The sequence below is a fragment of the Elephantulus edwardii genome, unplaced genomic scaffold, assembly GCF_000299155.1.
Source record: "Elephantulus edwardii isolate Elephantulus edwardi_28Jun2011 unplaced genomic scaffold, EleEdw1.0 scaffold00269, whole genome shotgun sequence".
NCBI lineage: Eukaryota > Metazoa > Chordata > Mammalia > Macroscelidea > Macroscelididae > Elephantulus > Elephantulus edwardii.
In genome coordinates this window covers 3,155,948-3,176,061 of record NW_006400019.1, presented here as the reverse complement: position 1 = coordinate 3,176,061, position 20,114 = coordinate 3,155,948, and the positions used below count along the sequence as shown (strand labels likewise).

The following is a 20,114-nucleotide window of genomic DNA, read 5'->3' as shown; positions in this document are numbered from 1 at the left end:
CAATATTGTTCTATAGTTTCCACACTCTGTTGGTTCACCTTTCTTTGGAATGGGATCAAATATAGATCTCTTCTAGTCAGTTGGCCAAGTGGTTATTCTCCAGACTTCTTGACACAAGTTGGTGAGCACGTTCAGGGCAGCATCTGTTAGCTGAAATATGTCACTTGGTGTACCATCTATTCCTGGGGCCTTATTTTTTGCTATTTCCTTCAAAGCAGCTTGAACTTTTTCCTTCATCACCATAGGCTCTTGCTCATATGCTGTTTCATTAAATTCTTTAAATTTCATTAAATTCTCACTCCACTAGCAGTGGCAAAGTTTAACAGGACAGCAAGTAATAAATATTGGAGAGGATGTGGAGAGATAGGAACTCTTATTTATTGTTGGTGGGATTGTAAAATGGTGCAACTACTCTGGAAGGCAGTTTGGCACTTCCTCAGAAAGCTGAACACAGAAATTCCATATGACCTAGAGAATGAGAACTGAGGCACAAACAGAGATTTGTATATTAATGTTCATAGCAGCATTATTCACCATTGCAAAATGTGGAAACAGCCCAAATGTCCATCCACAATCAAATGAATTGAGAAATTATGATACAGTCACATGATGGAATACTACAGAGCACACAGGAGCAATGATTTTGTAAATATTACCTAACTTGGGAGGGACTGGAAAGCATTATGCTAAATAAACTAACTCAGTCCATTAATGACAAATACTGTATAAGACCGTTATTGTAGAATTACTATGAAGATTCAAGGGGGGGGAGGGTGGAAATAGAGAGGTGAGGATGGGTGGAGGGGTGGGATTAATCATGGGGTCACAGAATTTGATGGGTGGGTAGGTGAAGGAAATGGGAAGGATCTGGTGTGAAAAAAATATATTTGAACTTTGTAGATAAACCAGTATAAAACAATTTTTTTTAAAAAAATGCATTAAGAAGAATGAGAATTCCAGAACACATACGTGTGCTCATGAGGGACATGTACCTAGATCAAGAAGCAGTTATTTAAAAAGAGCAATGGAATATAATCTGATTTAATATCAGGAAAGGTGTGAATTTGGGCTGTGGTCTTTCACCAACCTATGTTTGAGGCATTGAATGGTAATTATCAAAGACCAGAGGAGTTATGAGATGACATCAGGATGCCATCCATAAAGAAAGCAAAAGGTAGTACAGAGACAGATGAGGAAGAAAAGACTAAAATGTCTGACAGAAGAGACTTTGAAAATTACACTAGAGCAGCAAGAAGCCAAAACAAAGAGAAATACAAAGTAAGAGAGATGAACAGATGATTTCAAAAGGCAACTTGAGAAAACAAAGCAAAATATTATAACAGAATGTGTGAAGAACTGGAGCTGAAAAATTAAAAGGGAAGAACTCATTCAGCATTACTCAAGGTGACAGAACTGAAAAGAAAATACTGACAGATGCGATGGGCAAAATCTTGAATGATTCAGGAAGCATAAAAATAAGATGGAATACACAGAGTCACTGTTTCAAAAAGAATTGGTTGACATTAAAAAATGTCAGGAAGTACCATATGAACAAAGGTAAATTGTAATGAAGGAAGACGTTCAAGCTGCACTGAAGGCATTGGCAAAAAAAAAATAAGATCCCAGGAATCTATGTAACATATATTAACTAACAGATGTAGCCCTGTACTTTTTCACCAGTTTATGCCAGGAAATTTAGAGGGCAGCTCCTTGGCCAACTGAGTAGAAGAGATTCATATTTTTTTCCCATTCCCAAGAAAGGTGATCCAACAGAATAACGAAATTATTGCACAATATCATTAATATCACATGCAAGCAAAATATTGCAGATCATCACCCCAAACCAGCTATATAATATATTGAGAGAGATCTTCTAGAAGGTCAATCTAGGTTTAGAAGAGCCTGTGACACCAGGGATATCATTGTTGATGCCAGATGGATCCTAAGTGAAAGCTGAGAATACCAGAAGAATGTCTGTTTTATTGATTATGGAAAGGCATTTGACTGCATGGATCATAACAAACTATGGCTAACATTGAGAAGAACAGTAATTCCAGAACATTTAATTATGCTTATAAGAAACCTATACCTACATGGTTTAAAGTTAGTAAAAGAGTGTGTCAGGGTTGTAGTCTTTCTCCACATGTATTCAGTCTGTATGCTGTGCAAATCATTCGAGAAGCTAGACTCCATAAAGAAGAATGCGTCATCAGGATAGGAGGAATATATATTGACTACATTATACTCTAGCCTTCAATATGGATTGCATCTCAACATCAACAAGAGAAAAATCCTCACCACTGGACAAATAAGCAACATGACAGATGGAGAAAAGATTGAAATTGTGAACAATTTCATCTTATTTGAATCCACAATAAACACCCTTGGTACCAGGAGTCAGGAGATAAGGAGACATATTGCATTGGGCAAGTCTGCAGTCAGGGACCTCTCCAAATTACTCCAAAATGAAGACTGAGGTGTGTCTGATTCAGGCTATGGTCATTTCCATGACTTGCTATGCATCTGAGAGCTGGACAATGAATAAGGATAACAAAATAATTGATGCCTTTGAGCTGTGGCATTGGAGACGAGTATGGAATATCTCATGTACTGCCAAAAGAACAGACAAATCTTGGAGAAAGTGCAGCCAAAATGCTCCTTGGAGGCAAAGACAACAAAGCTTTGTCTTATACACTTGGGTATGTTGCTCTTGCTGGTAGGTCACAGAGTCAAGTTTGACTCATAGTGATCCTATGAACAACAGATTTGTACTCTTTCCTATCTTGTATAATCCTCATAATCTCTGACACACTTGAGCTCATTGCTGCAGTCACTGTGTGAATACATCTCATTGATGGTCTCCCTTTCTTTCACTGACCCTCCACCTTTCCAAGGCTGATATCCCTTTCCAAGGAATAGCCTCTTCTAACAACGCCCAAAACATAAGAAGTTTCACTACCCTTGCTTCTAAGGAACAGTCTGGCTACACTTTTATCCATACGTATTTGTCTGTTATTTTGGCAATGCATGAGATATTCTTTCCTCTTTTCCAAAACTAAAAGGCATCTATACTTTTTCTGTCATTTTTATTGATTGTCCAGCTATCAGATGCATAACAAGTGATGAAAAAGATCATGGCCTGAATCAGCTGCACCTTAGTCTTCAAACTGACACCACTGCTCCTCAGTAATTTGAAGAGATCCCTGACAATGACTTGTCCAATTAAATACATCTCCAAATCTCCTGACTGCTGGAGCCAAGGGTGTTGATTGTGGACCCAAGTAAGATGAAATAACAGACAATTTTAATATTTTCTCCATCTATCATGATGTTGCTTTTTGGCCCAGTGGTGATTTTCCTCTTCTTGATGTTGAGATGCAATACATATTGAAGGCTATATTCTTTGATCTTCTGCAGCAAGTGTTTCCTACTCACTTCCAGCAAGCAAGGTTGTGGCATCAGTGTAACACAGATTATTGGTGAGTCTTCCTCTAATCCTGATGCCATATTCTTCCTAGAATCTAGCTTCTCAAATTATTTCCTCATGGACATGTTGTTAGGGGAGGTTATTCTTTGGAAAGGGGCATTATGCTTGGAAAGGTCAATGAAAGAGAGGAAGACCCTCAATGAAATGCTTTGACATGGTGACTGCAGCAATGGCCTCAAACGTGTCTGAGATGATGAAGATTGCACAGGATAGGACCGAGTTCGGATCTGTTGTTCATACGGTAGCTATGAGTTGTACTCAACTTGATAGCACTGAACAACAACATTCAATATGTAGGGAGTTCTGTGGCCTAGTCAGTAAGGAGTTGCACTGCCAATCTCAAGGCAAGTGATTAAAATCCACCAGTCACTCCAAAGAAGACAGATGAGCAACTTCCTTTTGTATGACTTATTGCCTCTGAAAACCCATTGGAGAGTCAGCTACGAGTTGGTTCCAAGTCAATGGCAATCAATTGCTGTTTGAATATTCAATATGTAGACACCAGACTATATGAAGAATTTGTCATCAAGATTGAAGGAAGACTCATTAACAACTGCTATTATGCTGATGACAAAGCTTTGCTGAAAATGAAGATTTGAAGCACTTACTGAAGAAGATCAAAGAATTCAATATGGATTACACCTCAACATTAAGAAAACAAAAATTCTCATCACTGGAGCAATAGCATCATGAGAAACAGAAACAATTTGTTGACAACTTCATTTCATTTGGATCCACATGACAGTAGCAGTCAAGAAATTAAAACGTGTTATGTTGGAAAAATCTGTTGTTAATGACCTCTCCAAAGTGCTAAAGAATAAAGATGTCAGTTTAAAGATTAAGGTGTGCCTGATTCAAGCCATGGTCTTTTCAATTGCTTCATATAGATGTGAAAGTTGAACTAGGGAAGATAACAGAAAAATCCATGTCTTTCAATTGTGCTGTTGGTGAAGAGTTTTGAATATACCATGGACTGGGAGTGGGGGGAATCCTAGAAGTGCAGTTAAGATCCTCCTTAGAGGTAAAGATGGTAAGATTATTGTCTCACATACTCTGGACATGTTGTCAGGAAGGGCCAGTCCTTGAAAAGGGGCATCATGCTGGGAAAGGTATAAGGTCAGAGAAAGGGAAGACCCTCAATGATAGATTCACACAGTGACTGCAACAATGGGCTCAAGCATGGCATAGATTGTAACTATGTCATGGAATAGGGCAAGACCCAGATCAAGAGGTTGCTATGACTCAGAGTAGACTTGATGGCACCTGACAACCTTTATTTCTCAATATTATCTACAATTTGTTATGGTCCACACATTCAAATGCTTTTGCCTAGTCAATTAAAACAGTTAAACATCTTTCTCCTATTCTCTGAATTCAGTCAAGATCGATTCATCATCAGCAATGATATCTTTCATGTCACGGCCTCTTCTGAATTCAGCTTGAATTTCTGGTAGTTCTTGACAATGTACTGCTTCAGCTGGTGTTTTTTTAAGTAATAACCAGAAATATTTTACTTGCATGTGACATTAAGGATATTTTTCAATATTTTTTGCATTCTGCTAGATTACCATTTTATGGAATGGGAATAAGTACCAATCTTGTCTAGTCAGTTGGCCAGGTACTGGTCTTCCATATTTGTTGGCAGAAACTGGTATGTCCAGGGCTACATCTGTTTCCTGAAACCTCAGTTGATATTCCATCAGTTGGTGTTCCATTTACTTATTTATGGGTCCTTATTTTTTGCCAATACCTCCAGTGCAATTTGAACTTCTTTGTTACCATTTGTTCTTGATCTTGTGCCACTTCCAAAAACAGTCTCTTGTCAACCAATTCTTTTTTTGTCACATGACTCTCTATTCTTTCCATGTTCTTTTGATGCTTCCTGCACTATTCAGGATTTTGCCCATAGAATCCTTCAGAATTGCAACTTGGGGCTTGAATTTGTTCTTTAGTTCCTTCAGCTTGATAAATGCTGAGCACGTTCTTCACTTTTGACTTTCTAACTCCAGCTTTTTGCACATTTTCTTATAATAAATTGATTTGTCTTCTCAATTTGCCCTTTGGAAACTTCTGTTCATTCATCTTTCTTATTTGTTTTGGCTTATATTCTAGTGCAAATATCAGACTCTCTTCTGACATCCTTTTTTTTCGCCTTATAGATACTTCAATTTTTTTTGTCTCTTCATTCTTGTCTTTGTAATAACAATTTGCTTTCTTCATCAATGATGTCTATGATATCATCCAACTTGTCTTTGGTCATTTGTATTAAATGTATCAAATTCAGCCCCCTCCCCCTCCCCCACCCGTTGGGGGTGCTCGGGTCAGTCCGCCCAAGTGGGAGCAGGATTGGCTGTTGGGCCCGCCTTCTGGAGAGCCCGCGGGGCGCGCTTAGGCTGCGAGGCTGGGTGGGAGGGGTGCGGCTCGGGTGGGAGGGGTGCAGCGCAGAGTGTGGAGCCGAAGCAGTCCCCCACTGCTGCAGCCCACCCACTGGGCAGATCATCACCAACCAGCCGGTGGTGATCGACAACTGCTCAGGTGTGATCAGGCTGGATTTGCGGGAGACCAGATCCCCAAGTACTGTTTCCCAAACTATGTCAGCCGCCCCAAACACATGCGTGCGATGGCCGGAGCTCTGGAGGGGGACCTCTTCATTGGACCAAAAGCAGAGGAGCACCCAGGACTGCTGACCATCTGCTACCCTATGGAGCACAGCGTGGTACGAGACTGGAATGACATGGAGCACATCTGGCAGTACGTCTACTCCGAGGATCAGCTGCAGACCTTCTCTGAGGAGCATCCTGTTCTTCTAACGAAGGCTCCACTCAACCCAAGTAAGAACAGAGAGAAGGCAGCAGAGATGATCTTTGAGACTTTCAACATGCCGGCCCTGTTCATCTCCATGCAGGCCGTGCTCAGCATGTACGCCACAGGACGCACAACAGGGGTGGATTTAGACTCGGGGCATGGAGTCACTCACGCTGTCCCCATCTATGAGGGCTTCACCATGCCACACTCCATTATGTGGGTGGACATTGCTGGACGAGATGTGTTGCTGCTGCACAAGTAAGGTGTTGACTTCACACCTCAGCTGAATCTGAAGTTGTCTAGACCATCAAGGAGGGAGCCTGCTATCTGTCCATCCATCCACAGAAGGACGAAGCTCTAGAGACAGAGAGGTTTCAGTACACCTTACCAGACGGCAGCACGCTCGATGTGGGACCTGCATGGCTCTGAGCCCCTGAGCTGTTGTTCCAGCCAGACCTGGTGGGGGATGAGAGTGAGGGGCTTCACAAGGTGCTGGCCTTTGCCATCCACAAGTCTGATGTGGACCTCCACTGGAACTCTTCGCCAACATTGTGCTTTCGGGGGGTTCAACGCTTTTCAAAGGTTTTGGTGACTGATTACAAAGTGAAGTGAAGAAGTTTGCCCCAAAGGATGTGAAGAGCAAGATCTCGGCCCCTCAGGAGCGGCTGTATTCCACGTGGGTTGGTGGTTCCATCTTGGCTTTGCTGGACACTTTTAAGAAAATGGGGGTAGCCAAAAAGGAGTATGAAGAGGATGGCTCCCATGCTATTCATTGCAAGACTTTCTAGTACCTACGAAAGATGTAGGGAGAATGGGAGGAAAGGGCAGCCAGTGCCTTTAACCCCTTCCAGTCTGGGCTCATGTACTTAGGCACAGGGCCTCCTGCATGCCCTGAACCCCCAGCAGGTGAGGCAGCCCTGCTCCCTGCCACCTTCTCCTTAACGCACACATACTGTGTTCACATTTAGCTTTATGGATGGGATTCTTGAGCTGGAACGCAGAAATTGAGCTCAACTTTGAGGTGTCCTCCATGGCAGGGTCAATAAGGCCTTTGGTCTCTTGTTCTGACCCTTGTGGGGGCTGCTGCACTGTATCTCCAGACCAGGCACCTCACCATCGCCACCTCCTCTGTCAGGATCTGATCCCTCAGGGCCAGGGTATCTGGAGACCTCTTTCTCCCCTTGGGGAGTGGGGTAGAAGAGGAGGTGGGCGGTAGCTCCCCAGTGACACATCATTGCTTCTCATCAGCTCAGAGATGTTTGTGTTCCTTTTCTTCCTGAGCCAGCCAGGTAGCCTCCAGGCCTCACTTAAGCCATGCCTGACCCTTCCTATTCTGTCCTTCAGTCTTCCCAGGTGGATGCCCCAGTACAGGGCTAAATACCAGGCCATCTTCTACCCCAGCAAAGGTGTCTGGGCCAGGGTCAGACCTCTGGGACCTAGGGCAGCGTTTGCCCAGGGACCAGGCAGTCACAATTAATTTCGCTCTCCTCTGCAAAGCATGTCACTGACCTGCTCTTCCTTCTCTTCCCTTTACCCCTAATATCCTGGACAGAAAAGGGTTAATGGTCTTCATTTGTTGAAGGGAAGCCACTTTATCCTGAGTCTAGAGAAGGGGAGCATTCCCTCCTCACCTGCAAGAACCAGGTCTACACAACCAGGCCCCTATCACCTCTACCCCAAACCCATCCCCCCGTCCTGATAATGTACAATAATTTAACACAGTTGCTTGAAAAAGACATTTTTTTAAAATCATTACAGTAATAATTATGGAAAGAAATGTATCAAACTCATCCTTGAAATGTTTTTTAAACTCAGGTGAGATTAACTCAAGGTGGACTTGTTTTGATTTTCTTCAATTAACATTTGAACTTGGACATATATATGTAGACCAATTATAATTAATGCATCATGGTTGTAAGTTCAATCGATTTCAGATTGCACAAGTTGGTAGAAATCCTCAATTTCTCCACATTTAGCTTTAGTGGTTGGTGTGTTGTTGTTGTTATGTGCCGTCGAGTCATTTGCGACTCACAGCGACCCTATGTTGGTGTGTAGATCTGAATAATGGTTGTATTACCACCAATACTTCCCTGCATGTGCATATGGATAGTGTCTTATCACTCACAGCATTGTGCTTCAGGATAGTTGCTGAAATGGTCTTTTTGACAATGAATTCCACACCACTCCTCTTCAATTTGTATTCCAGGCATAAAGCTCACATAACTGTCTGATTCAAAATGGCCAATGCCAGGGCATGCTGAGTCATATTTGATTGAATTGTACCAGACAAGAAACAGGCTGAGATCTGAGTCAATCAGAGTAGGTTCACTCTCCACCTGCTTATGTTGCTGTGGTTGCCATGTCACTTCCATTTTCAAACATTTCAAACACCAGAGGGAGTTCTCATGGTACAGTGAGAAGGAGTTGCACTGTCAACCCAAACACAAATGATCCAGTACACTAGTTGTTCTGATGAGGGAGAAAGACAAATCATCTACTCCTGTGCTATTTACAGCCTCTGAAAACCTCTGGGCAATCAGCTATGAATAGGTTACAACTGCATGGCAATAAGTTAACATCACTCAGAGCAAATCTAAAATATATCAGATGTGTTGTTGTAGTAATTATGTGCCATCAAGTGGCCTGCGACTCATAGTGACCTTATGTCCATTAGCTTTGAAAGCTGCCCTATCCTGTGCCAATCTCATCATCTCAGACAGACCTAATCCCACTGCTCCAGTCACTGAGTCAATTCATCTCATCCAGGGTCTTCCTCTCCTGCCCTGTCCCTCCACCTTTCAAAGCATGATGTCTTTCTCCAAGGACTGGTCCCTCCTGACCACATACCCAAAGTATTTGAGACAGAGCTTCAAAATCCTAGTCTCCAAGGAGAAAATAGGATTCACATTTTCTTGGTGGTCCATGGTATGTACAATAGTCTTCTCAAGCACCACAACTCAAAGGCATCAATCCTTTTTCTGTCATGCTTAGTCATTGTCCAGTTCTCTAATGCATAGCAAGTAATTGCAAAGACCACGGCCTGGATCAGGTGCACCTTAGTCTCTCTCTAGACTGACATGGTTGCTCTTCAGCACTCTAGAGAGCTCCTTGACAGCCGACTTTCCTAAGGCATTGACCTAATTGCAAAGTATTCTAGGGATAATGGCTCAAGTAGTGCTCTGGAAAGAAATTCAAAGTGGTGTTTACAAATTCCTTTGATAAAACCTGACCTATAAACTCAGATGTGTCTCTAACCAGCATACCCAACTCAGAACTGAACAAGACTGTTTCAGAAGATCACTACCTACTTCTAGAAATAACAACTGAATGGTGTAAAAACAAAGGAAATATACCAGTGACTCCAGAGGTGCTTATGGAAAATAAATAACACCAGTTGCACTTCATTTTAACTCTCAAGGTGCCAACCAAAATGATGGCAAATAAACTTTTTATGGATGCTCCCCATTCAGGTGTGAGATATGTGTGTGTGTGTGTGTGTGTGTGTGTATATATATATATATATAGAGAGAGAGAGAGAGAGAGAGAGAGATACACACACACAGAAGTGAGATATATACATACACACACACACACACACACACACACACCCATACCTGACTTCTCACATACCATATTCCAATCAGTAGTGTCTACCTGCAACTGTTCCTCCTCCTTCGTGATTCCCAGTGAGAAGGTTCTGCCTCTGGTGCCATACCTGCTAGTCTAACCTAAATGTGCCCTATTGTACATAGGGTTTTCTGAGGTCTGTTATTTCAGGAATGGATGGCCAATCCTCCTCCCTAGTCTGTCCTAATTTGGTTGCTCAAGTCTAAAGCAATATTTGACAGGCAAGAGTTTTGCCAAAAGAGCAGATGAGAGAACTTTCTCATTATTCAGGTAATAGATTAAGGTTCGGTCCTGTCCACCATCCCCTTAGGTTACATGTGTCTTGTTCTCACCTCACCCCTGTTCTGCCAGCATCCAGCTCAATTCTCTCTTGTTGTCCCTCCAGCACCTTGCACCACTACCCCCTGCCCCCAGCCAACTCTGGTTGGACGGTTCAGGCCTCCACCCATCTCTATCCACCCACTCCCCTGTGATGCTGGTGTTCCTGCACAGTGTGGATGGGACGTTCTCCTGCTGATGTCTCCTGAAGTCTGTTATCTTCCTTTGTGTCAGAAGTGGCATGAGGCATTTGCTGCTGAAGGTTAAGGACTGTAGTGTTCAATATGAATTGAAGCTCAACATCAAGAAAACAAATATTCTCACCACCAGGCCTATTGGCAGCTTCATGATGGACAGAGAAGAGATTGAGATTGTTGGTAACTTCAGCTTGCTTGGTTCCACAATCAACACTCTTGGCACCAGCAGTCACGAAATCAAAAGACAAATTGCACTGGGGAAGTTTGCTGTCAGGGACCTCACTAGAGTGAAGAGCAATGATGTCAGTCTGGAGACTAAGGTGTGCCTAATCCAGGCCATGTTCTTTGCAATTACTTGCTATGCACCCATGAGCTGGGCAATAACTACGGATGATAGAATAAGAAGAATCTATTCCTTTGAGTCATGCTGGAGAAGAGTGTTGAACATACTATGAACTTCCCAAAGAACAAACGGTCTGTCCTGAAGGTGAAACCGGTTTGTTCCCTAGAGGCAAGGATTTTGAGGCTCCATCTCACATACTTTGTGCTCGTGGCTAGGAGGGACCAGTCCTTGGAGAACGACATCATGCTTGGAAGGGTGGAGGAATAGCACAGAAGAGGAAGACCCTGGATGAGATGGATTGAAACAGTTAACTGAGGTGATGAGTGTAGGTATGTCAGAGACAGTGAGATTGGCCCAGGATAGAGCAGGGTTCTGAGCTTTGTGCATAGGTTCACTATGAGTCAAAGTTGACTTGACAGCACATAACAACAACATAGTATAACAGATGGTGATAAGGCGGGCCACATAATTAACAGATGGTGATAAGGTGGGCCACATAATCTATCAACCAATGTTTTTTACAATTTATAAATTTAAAAATGGTTTTATAAATTAAAAAATTTGGTTTTGTTTAGTCATTCATATACATTTTAATGTTGTTGTTATGTGTCATCAAGTAGACTATGATTCATAATGACCTTACGCACAATAACTCTAAACCCTGCTCTATCCTGAACCAATCTCACCATCTCTGAGACATTTACCCTCGTTACCCCAGTTACTGTGTCAATCCATTTCATTTGGGGTTTTCTTCGTTCTGTGTTGTCCCTCCACTCTTCTAAGCATGATGTCCGTCTCTAAAGACTGGTCTCTCCTGGCCACATGCCCAAAGTATGTGAGACACAGCCTGAAAATCCTTGCCTCCAAGAAGCAACTTGGATTCTCCCTCTCCAAGACAGACCTGTCTATTGTTCATTTTGTATTTGGGTTATCAGTCTTTTTCTTGTACAAGCACAGTTGTTGTTGTTGTTGTTGTTGTTGTTAGGTGCCATTGAGTATGACCCCTAGTTGGGTCACTATGAGTCATACTCAACAGCACCTGAATCCTGTGCCATCCTCACAATCTTTGACACACTTGAGCCCATTAGCCCGTTGCTGAAGTCAATCATCTGGTTGAGGATCTTTCTCTCTTTTCCCAACACTCCACCTTGCTAAGTATGAGACCTCTCTCCAAGGAACAACTTTCTCTCTCCTAGCAACATGTCCAAAGTATGTGAAATGAAGCTTCAGAATTTGCCTCCCAGGAGCATTCTGGCTGCACCTTCTCCAAGATATATGTTTGTTCTTTTGGAAGTCTATGGAATATTCAGCACTCTTCAACATCACAACTCAAACATCAATTCAGTCATCCTTATTCACTGTTCACCTCTCAGATGCATAGCAAGTGACTGAAAGACCATGACCTGAATCAGGCACACCTTTGTCTTTAAGTGGTTTTCCATTCAACAATTCATACACATTTTGTTTGGTGACACTGACTGTAATCCCACAATGTAACAGCACTCTTTATACTTTCTATTTTATTCTTTTCATTCTTCTCATCCCTTCCTTCCTCCTTCCAGAGCTTGGTTGTTATGTGCTGTCAAGTCACTTGTGACTCATAGCGACTGTATACGCAAAAGCACTGAACTCTCCACTATTCTAAGTTCACTGTCCCTGACACACTTATTCCCATTACCCCAGTTATTTTGTCAATCCATCTCATCCAGGATCTTCCTCTCTTGTGCTGTCTCTCCATCCTTCTAAGCATTATATCCCTTTCCAAGGACTGGTCCCTCCTTACAACATGCCCAAACTATGTCAAACAGAGCTTCCAAATCCTTGCCTCTAAGGAGCAACTTAGTTTCACTTTCTCCTGAATGAACCTATTCGTTCTCTTAGCAGTCCATAGTATGTTCAAGACTCTTCTGCAGCCCCACAACTCAAAGGTAACAATTCTCCTTCTGTCATCCTTAGTCATTGACCAGATCGCTAATGCATAGCAAGTAATTGCAAAGACAATGGCCTGGATCAGGCACACCTTAGTTTCCAGACTACTATCATTGCTCTTCAGTACTATGGAGAGGTCCCTGACAGTAGATTTTACCAATGCAATTTGTCTTTTGAATTTCTGGCTGCTGGCACCAAGAATGTTGATTGTGGAGCCAAGCAAGCTGAAGCTGTTAACAATCTCAATCTCTTCACCATCTGTTATGATGCTGCCAGTGGGCCCAGAGGTGAAAATCTTTGTTTTCTTGATGTTGAACTTCAATCCATATGGAAGGCAGAAGTCCTTAACCTTCTGCAGTAAATGCTTCAGCTCTTCCTCAGTTTTGGAAAGCAAGGTTGTATCATCTGCATAATACAGTTCATTGATACAGTCCAATCCTGATACCACATTCCTCTGCATAGAGCCCAACCTCTAGGATGATCTATTCTGTATGGAGTGTGCCCTTGCTCTGTTCTGACAACTGCCTTCTGTTCCAAGTATAGGTTTTGCATAAGCACATACAAGTGTTCTGGGGTTCCCATTCTTCTCAGAGTCAGCCACGGTTTGTTCTGATCTACAGTCAAATGCCTTTGCAGTCAATGAAACACAGCTAAACATTCTTCTGATACTGCTTTCAGCTAAGATCTATCTAACATTGGTTATAATATGCCTAGTTCCACAGCTTCTTCTAAATCCAATCTGCACATCTGGCAGTTCTGTGTTGATGTGCTTTTCCAGTCGCTTTTGGATAATTTTCATCAGTATCTTGCTTGCATGTGATACTGATGATACTGTTTAATAATTTCCCCTGTTGGGTCACTTTTTTTTTTTAATGGGAAAATATAAAATTCTTTTCCAGTTAATTCAGGTGTTTGGACTCAAGATTTCTTGGGATAACCTGTTGAGCATGTCCAGGTCTGCATCTGTTTGTTGAAATATGTCAGTTGGTATGTATTCAATTCCTGGGGCCTTGTTTTTTTCCAATTCCGTCAGAGCAGCTTGAACTTCCTCCTTCACCACCACAGGCTCTTGATCATATGTTGCTTCATAAAAATTTTGTCAGCCAATTCTTTCTGGTACCGACTCTGTACTCCTTCCATCTTCTTTTGATGCTTTCTGTGTCATTCAACATTCTGCCCACATCCTCCTTAAGTATTACAACTCAAGACTTGAATGTGTTCTTCAGCTCCTTCAGCTTAAGAAATGCTGTTTGTCCCTTTTGATTTTCCAACTCCAGCTATGCACATTTCATTGTAATACTTTATTTTGTCTTCCCATGCTGCCCTTTAAAATCTTCTGCTCCTTAACTTCTTGATTTCTTCCCTCTTCTTTGGCTTTTCAGCATTCTAATCCAATATTCAGCGTCTCTTTTGACATCTGGCTTGGTCATTTCTTTCTCCTCCCTCTTTGTAATGACCTTTGCATTATTCCTGGATGATGTTCTCGATACCCTCCCACAGCTCTTCTGGTCTCCAATCATTAGTATTCAACGCCTCAAACCTGTTCTTGAGATAGTCTTTAAGTGGGATAAGTCTTTAAGAGGGATAAGCTCAAGGTAGAACTTTGGTTCTTGTGGATTGGATCTTTTTTTTCGCTTCAGTTTGAACTTGCATTCAAGTAGTTGATGATTGGATCCACAATCAGCACCTGGCCTAGTTTTCACAGCTGATACTGAGCTTCTCTAATTATTTTTCCCACTTTTATAATTGGATTCCTGCGTAGGCCATCAGGTGAGGTCATTTGAAACATGCAGTGTTTCCTTGCTCTGTTCTGACAACTGCCTCTTGGTCCAAGTATAGGTTTTGCATTAACATGATCAATTGTTCTGGGATTCCCATTCTTCTCAGAGTCAGCCACAATTTGTTGTGATCCACACAGTCAAAAGCCTTTGCATAATCAGTGAAACACAGATAAACATTCTTCTGGTATTCCCTGCTTTCAGCCAAGATCCATCTAACATCAGCTACAATATCCCTAGTACCACGACCCCTTCTAAACCCAGCCTGGACTTCCAGCAGTTCTCTGCTGATGTGCTGTTCCAGTCGTTTTTGGATGATCTTCAGTAGAATTTTGCTTGCATGTGAAATCAATGAGATTGTTCTATAGTTTCCACACTCTGTTGGGTCACCTTTCTTTGGAATGGGAACAAATATAGATCTCTTCCAGTCAGTTGGCCAAGTGGTTGTTCTCCAGATTTCTTGGCACAACTTGGTGAACACATCAAGGGCAGAATCTGTTATTTGAAATACATCAATTGGTATACCATCTATTCCTGGGGCTTGAACTTCTTCATCACCATAGGCTCTTGCTCATATGTTGTTTCATGAAATTCTTCTGTGTCTGCCAATTCCTTTTCAATACAGTGACTCCGTATATTCTTTCATCTTCTTTAAATACTTCCTGGATCATTTAACATTCTTCCTAAAGCATCGTGATTATAGCAACTTGAGGTCAGAGATATATAGATATATACACGCATGCACACATTCCTTTAGGTTACATATAAAGTACATGTAACTTTGCCCTGTTAGCTCTACTATGTACCTGCATCTATTTATAGCACAAACTCATATGCCAATAAACTGTCAAACCTATAGTACACTCTCATTCACCTATGTATGTTCAGCCTGTGTCAGATTGTGTATCCAATGATGATTAATATCTGGTGTTACTGACAATGTCAGTATGTGTACGTAAAAGCATTTACCTTTGTTGTCTAACTCTTGTGCACCCGTTTTCCTTTTCCTTAGTGATACCGTGTAAACACATCCTTATTGTATATTGCCTTCCCTTCACCCAAATCAATACACACCTGTAATTTAATGATTTTTTTTTGTCCTTGCTCTCCCTTATCCCAGGTAACCTTCAAAGAATATTTGTGTATTTTCTTTTTGTAGCAGATTATTTGATTGACTTATTTTACTCACCATGATGTCCTCCGTGTTCATCCTTGTTATGAGATGATGTCCAGATTCTTCACTGATCATTAGCATTACACGCTTTTTCCACTGTACCAGTTTGTTTATCCATTTATCCACCGATGGGCAGATTGTTCATCTCCTTCCTATTGCAAATGCTGCTGCAATGAACATGTATCACCCATACAAGATCAAAAGGGCAGTATTTACTCAGGGCTAAAAAAACAGGAGGCAGGTAAGGGTAAGGACAAATGAAAAAAACAGGAAATGCTAGAAGAGTGCTATTACAATATAGGGATTGTAATCAATGTCACAAAACAGAATATGGATGAAATACTAAATAAAAAAAATATTGCCCTTTAAACATTCATTCAAATCACATTAAAAGGTTAAAAAAAAAGAGAGGGAGGGAGTGTGCACTGGCTCACATGAAAAAAAAAAAAATTAGAGAAGTATTTTAAAGCCAGATCAAGTAGGACATGGTAGATCATTTTAGAGTTTCTGGCTTTGCTCTGATATGGGAAAGCCCTGGAAAGATTTCAGAACAAAAAACACACACGCCTTGACATTATTTTATTCCTTATGGCAAAGGTGAAAATGAAAGAGCCCAGAAGGGGCTGCTATGACGTTAGTTAGAAATAGCTGATGAAATAAATGTGATTTATCAGAGCACGGTTTTTTCCTGAGATAGGAGAAAGGAGGAATAATGAGTCTACAACTCAGGGGTAGTTAAGGATTAAATTTTTTTTTTTAGTGTGTGAAAGGAGGATTGAATTTTATCATCGAAAATGTTACAAATGCTAAACCTGTGGCTGTATTTCAATTTGTCATGTAAATGTGGCCAAATAAGCATGGGATGTTAGAAGCCAATCAGTTTTGAGATATAAAAATAAACTAGGCACAGAAGGAAACTGGAAGATACACACTGCATGAAGATCATCAAGGAACCCAGGAAGAGAGGGAAAAGGTGCCAAAGGGGAGCAAATGCTTTGCCCTAGAGATGGTGCTTTGAATTCAAACTTCAAGCCTTTTAAGAAATTATTTGTTACAACCACAGGTTAAGACAGGGCTCAGATCTATTCTGTGGATCACTGTGAGTCATATTTGACTCAATGGCACTTAACAACTATAGTACTATTACTGATATAGCATGTTGGATGTCAATACTCAGCAGAGAAAATCCCTCAGAATAGGTTTGTGAGGGTAGACTCAAAAACTGAACAAGCACAGAAGACATGGATGCTCAAAGTTTATTGAGGAGAAAACTTACATAGGAAATACTGAAACATTGGTCAATGGTGGCAGGCTGGCTGGTTTGCAATCTGACCTAAGCCTGGATGGGAGTTTTACAGGGTGTGTTAGCGGGTATAGATGAGCTTCAGGAGGTTATTAAGTTTTTTAGCTATTCCTTCCATCCGGATGTTCTGATGTCTGTATTGTCTATTTAGTTCCTGTTAAGTTCTAGGAAGGGAGGAAGGGCTGTTTACCCAGTCATGTAAATCCCAGGAATAGGGAAGTGGTTGCCACAGTTTACTCACTTCCAAGGCAAGGAGAAACGCTGGTGGCAAATGATTAAGCTTGGAGCCTGGTCAGGCTCTTAGCAAAGGAGCATTTGAAGAGGAGCTGAGCTATGTATCTGTACATGGCAACATTAGAGAACTAAAATAGCAGTCAAGAAAGCCAAGTGAGAGAGAAAAATTTGGGTACCATCAGTGCTGGAATTTTTATCAATATGCGATTTGATAAACTCAATTTACACTGAAAAGAGGTACAAAGAGTAAGCCTTAACTACTCATTGCCTTCACGGTAGAATGGATTCATAGCTGTCACTAAGATTTTGGAAGATGAAAACTGAGAAGATATTGCCCATCTTTCTCCCACATAGCACACCAGAATTTAGAGGGAAAGCTCATATAACTAGCACATGAAACAGATAAGGGACATGTAGAAAGTAAGAGGAAAATTAGCCCAAGATCTTAATTTTCAACATCAAGAAAACACAAACTCTTAAAACTGGATCAATAAACACTGTCATGAAAAACAGAAAAGATTAAAGTTGTAAAGGATTTCACTTCACTAGAGTCCAGTCAACACCCATGGAAGCAATAGCTAAGAAATCAGGACATTGCACTTGGCAAATTTGCTGTAAAGGACATCTTTAAAGTGCTAAAGAGAAAGGTTATCAATTTAAAGACTAAGGTGTGCCTGACTCGAGCCATAGGGTTTTTGGGGAGGGTTGGTTTTTTTCCCCAACTGCCTTATATACATGTAAAAGCTGGACAATGAATATGAAGGTCAAATAACTGAAGTCTTTGAATTATTGTTTGGTAGAGTATTGAATATGCCATGGATTGCCAAAACCAGAATGCCATTGTCACTCCTTAGGACGGTGAGAGTTCATCTCACATACTTTGGGCAAGTTATCAGAATGGTCACTTTCTGGAGAAGGAAGGAGAGGGGTCAGCCAAGAAAAGCCTTTCAAAGAGACTGATATAGTGGTCGAAACACTGGGTCAAGCACAGAAGGCCAATGTTTTTTCCTAATACATTGGTTGCAGAGTCAGAACCAAATGATTGGCACCTAATCACAATACCTTACTTTCATATGACCATTTTTCTTGTGTGTGTGTCTGCCTTCCTTTTAGAGGGCATCAAACCAAGTCCATGGCAATTGAGCAGCAAATTCGACAATAGAGCAGGCTGCAATCTCTATGGCAGCAAGACTGCCACATTTTTCTCCCTCAGAGTGGTTGGTGGGTTGAACTGCTGACCTTTTGGTTAGCAGCAGTGTTTTAACCACTGTAACAAGAGCTCCTTAAAACACACTTGTTGAGTACCATCGAGTTGGAACTGATCCATACCTGACTCTCCAGTGGGTTTTCAGAGGCAGTTAACCGCCCCGGAGGAGCTTGCCCATCCTTTTCCCGTGTAAAACCTTCTAGCAGTTTTATATTGTCTGAATTAGTTTTGACCTTTTTTTACTTAAAAAATCTTTAGTATAATTTTTCATTTTAAAGTGTTTTCAGATATATTTTTCCCACTAAAAATTATTAACTTCTAATTTATCTGAGTTATGGCCATAACATGTGGTCGGTCCAGATGTTTTGTACTTTTGGAAATGTAATTGCATCATTAACTCAATTTATACTCACTTATTGAAAATGCTTTTTAAAAAATGGATCTGTAATAGGCAAAATTTTATATTAAATTAGCATCAATAGCAAGGACTAAATATTGTATTAAGACTCCCATCATATTTCTTCAGTTAAAAGAAGGGATGTTTAAGGGAGCTCAATTCTCAAATAAAGCTAAATTTAAAAATCCATACTATCTAAAATTGGAATAATTGTTACAAGCAAGCAATGAAAAGTGCTGAGTTTGTGTCACGGATGTTCTGTTTTTCTTCAGAAAAATGTCATTCCTATCATATCTCAACTTTCAAGACAGAATATGGTGATTCTGCTATAATAAAATGATCTTATTAGGAAAAAAACCTCCCATATTTCTGTTTTCCCTCCCATTTCTGATACTTTATATATTGAAACAATGATATTCAGCAGATATGTATCATCGAGTCGCCTGTGACTCATAGCAACTCTATGTACAACAGCCCTAAACCCTGCTCTATCCTGTGCCAATCTTATTGTCTCTGACACACCTACCCCTATTACTCCAGTCACTGAAGCAAAACATCTCATCAAGGGTCTTCTTCCTCTCCTGCACTGTCCCTCCACCCTCCCAAGCATGAAGTCCCTCTCCAAGGACTGGTCCCTCCTTGCAACATGTCCAAAGTATGTCAGATAAAGCTTCAGAATCCTTGCCTCCAAGGAGCAGCCTGATTTCACCCTCTCCAGGATGAATCTGTTTGCTCTCTTAGCAGTCCATGGTACATTCGCTACTCTTCTCCAGTACCACAGCTCAAAGGCATCAATTCTATTATCCCTAGTCATTGTACAGCTCTCTGATGCATAGCAAGTGATTGCAAAGACCATAGCCTATATCATGCTCACCTTGGTCTCAAGACTGACATCACTGTTCTTCAGTACTCTGGAGAGGACTCTGACAGCAGACTTTCTCAACGCTATACATCTTTGAATTTCCTGACTGCTGGTGACAGGACTGCTGATTATGGAGCCAAGCACACTAAAGGTGTTTACAATCTCGGTCTCTTCACCATCCATCACGATGCTGCCCTTTGAAATCTTCTGTTCGGTTCCTTTAATATCTTGATTTCTTCCGTTTGCTTTAGCTTCTCGGCACTCTAGCGCAATATTCAGAGTCTCTTTAGAAGATATATGTTTACAAAAGTTTTATCTTTACTGTAAATGGTAGCCTTTATGTATGATCTTGTTTTAAATCTTCAAAACAGTAATTCCTTACCCCCCTAAAAAAACCCAGTAACTTCCTGATAATATTATACCAAATCACCTCTTTTGTATACCACCTAACCT

At 41.2% G+C, this 20,114-nt stretch overlaps 1 pseudogene; it reads left to right on the top strand.

The window, feature by feature from the left end:
• Positions 1 to 5,712: 5,712 nt before the first annotated feature.
• Positions 5,713 to 7,080, top strand: LOC102855730 (annotated as a pseudogene).
• The last annotated feature ends 13,034 nt before the right edge of the window (positions 7,081 to 20,114 follow it).